The sequence below is a fragment of the Athene cunicularia genome (assembly GCF_003259725.1).
Source record: "Athene cunicularia isolate RWA chromosome 4 unlocalized genomic scaffold, athCun1 chr4_part1, whole genome shotgun sequence".
NCBI classification, from domain to species: Eukaryota; Metazoa; Chordata; class Aves; order Strigiformes; family Strigidae; genus Athene; species Athene cunicularia.
Window position 1 is genome coordinate 31422530 of NW_020799098.1, and position 2807 is coordinate 31425336.

Below are 2807 nucleotides of genomic sequence, written 5' to 3' on the forward strand. Positions count from 1 at the left end.
AAAAAAAAAAAAAAAAAAAAAAAAAAAAAAAAAAAAAAACACCATTCTCTTTCCAGTCAAATTCAATTCCAGATACTCTTCAGAACAGCCAAATAAAATTCTCCCCACAGTCCCGTAAGTGACATTAACAAGGCTGAGTGTCCTGTTAGGCATCTAGAGCAGACCTCCACAGGGATGCAAGTGTCTGGTTGGGCAGAGTCATACACAAACTCAGGACTTCATCCTTAAAAGATTTTAGCTATCTTTGGACCAAGTCAGAAGCACTGGTAGTTATTCTTCCAATTCTTTCTAACACATGAACAACCAAGTATGGGCTCACTCTTTATGTTTGATATTACTGAATAACTATATTCAAGAGAAAAACAGCCTATAGTTTTTGTCTGTGATTAAAATGTAGTATTTCTTTCATGTTCTTTCATGTTCTAATATGAAGATTTTATACACTTGTTGAGGCTTTGGTAGTTTTTACTCCCTATATATTCTATCTTATACGAATCTAACCCCCATATCTATCTATCCCAGACACATGCACACATACACAAGAATGCCTCGTTAGTTCTTAATGAAGAAATTTTGGAGCTCTGACAACTTTTTGCTAGAACCTCTCAAATCCAAGAGTAGACATTCACTTCTGCAGTCCATGTATGAACAGGAGCACTGTATGTTCTCTGAAATATGGATACATGCTACACAAAGAGCTGCACAAGTTCAGAGCTCATTGTCTGCCATGTGGCAAACCAAACCAAACACCATCCATAAAGGTCAAACAACTCATGTTGTCTTCTTTCTCTGTCATTGTCATATAAAACCAGTATTTGCAGAAGAACAAACCTTCACAGAATGGTTTTTAATCTGATGTTACCTATGCTAAAAAATTAAATTCTGTGTTCTCCATTCATCCCAGTTAGCTATACTATTATGCAAGATATAGCTAACGTGAATAAGCAAACCCAAATTTCTATCTTTGAGCATCACAATAAGTGTATAATGCTGAAAGACGCATCTTTCCATATTTTCAAGAGAAGTTTGTATTTTGCATTAACAGAGGGCAGTATATTTTATTTGAAATTAGTAACTTCCATAGCACTAGGCTGTGTGTTGATCCCTCAAACTACTTGAATTAAATAGGGAATATTTCTCTGGTTTGTATTTCGCCTTTCTGCCTTGCATTTTAAAAATGCTTCGCAAGTATAAACAGTACTGCAGAAGCCTCAGAAGTTCCCAAGTTGGAAAGCTTTGTTTTATCTTTTAATAGTTACATTTTTGCTTTAGGAGTCTTACTCTAGAGAGGAAAAAAGCCTCAAGATAAGTCATTACTGAGGAGCACTTAAGGCAAAATAGTGGAAAATATGAGTTTATCTAGGCTGTAGAGCACACACTTCCATAAGTATTTGTTTCCCCTCTGGTAGCACTTGGTGCAGGACTTTCATTCTCTGCATTTAAGGACAGACAACAAGGAGTTTTACATTGTGTTTAAAGAAAAGCTGTTAGAGTCCTACTCAGTTTTAGTTTGTTTTGTGATAGTATGTATTTTCACTAACAATTGCATCATTTTGCAGAATGGAGGTAAACAGAATGGCTTACTTATCAGAATATATTTTTTTCTTGGTCAAAGCTAGTGGAAGTTATTGTTAGTATGAGAGGAAGCTTGTAGCCAGTTTTTGCCCTCAAGGGGCTATCTCCCACCAGCACATCTGGTGTCAAGTAATAAATCACCTCAATAGTGATGTTGGATTTGACCATCCATCTTGTGTCAATAGAAAGTCCTCCCTAGTCAAGGTATTTGGAGCTAGGAATAATTGTAACTGGTGCAGAACAGCCTTTAGCCCTTCCTTTTCTGTAATAACTCACTCCCCTCATCTGTGTTTAACCAATTCTTTCCCTCACCTCCATCTCAGATAAGGTCATAGCAGGTTGATGGCCCTACTACTATGGCACTTAAAATCCTCATCAGCTCATTGCTGCTCAGATGCCCTGTTCTCTCCAGGATCTCCTCTTGCATCTCTGACTCGTGTCTAAAGCCAGAGCCAAAGAGCTTGACTGGATGGTACCGTGACTTTTCTCAGAGAATTTCATTAACCCCAGAGGTGTCCAGCCCCAGGCCAAAACTCCCTGCCTGCACACACAGCATTTCTCATGGCCGCATGACCCAAGCAGCCTTTCACCTTTGCCAGCTTCCCTGCTACTCTCCTCCTAAGGTGATCCTCTCTCAGAAGAGGGCTTGACTGGCCAAATGGCCCTGCCCTTTGAAACAGAATGGTCTTTTCCTTTTCACAGCTTACATATTATAAATCCATAAGAGGAAACATAGCTAAAAGTGAGCCTCTACTGCATGATGACACATCAGTCCAGAGAGGCCTTCCCGCAGTTAGCGGCCCATTTGTTTCTGGAGGGCAGGATGAAAGCACAACAGAACAGATAAAGCTTTGCAAAAATAAAGTTTACAAACAGTATTTTTCATGCAAGCACTGCAATTGCTTGCACCTAAGATCTTCAATTAACATACTATGCAACAAATACCTGAATACAGAAAACATGCAGAAAGAGCAGAGTAAGCTTTTCTCCAGCACTTCTCATTCAGTGAGAGCAGGATATAGTCACAGTTCGTTGGTTCTGTAATGCTGTCTCTATCCTGAAGTCCTTGTAGCTTGATGCCAAACTTGCCCTCACAGCTCAGTTAGTTAGGAATTTTTATAAATTCTGAAAATTTTAATGAGCATTTAAAATACAGCAAGTTAAGAAACTGATGACAGTAATGGTATAACTTCATCCTACATCCCTTTTGGTAATCACACCTGTCAAAAGCC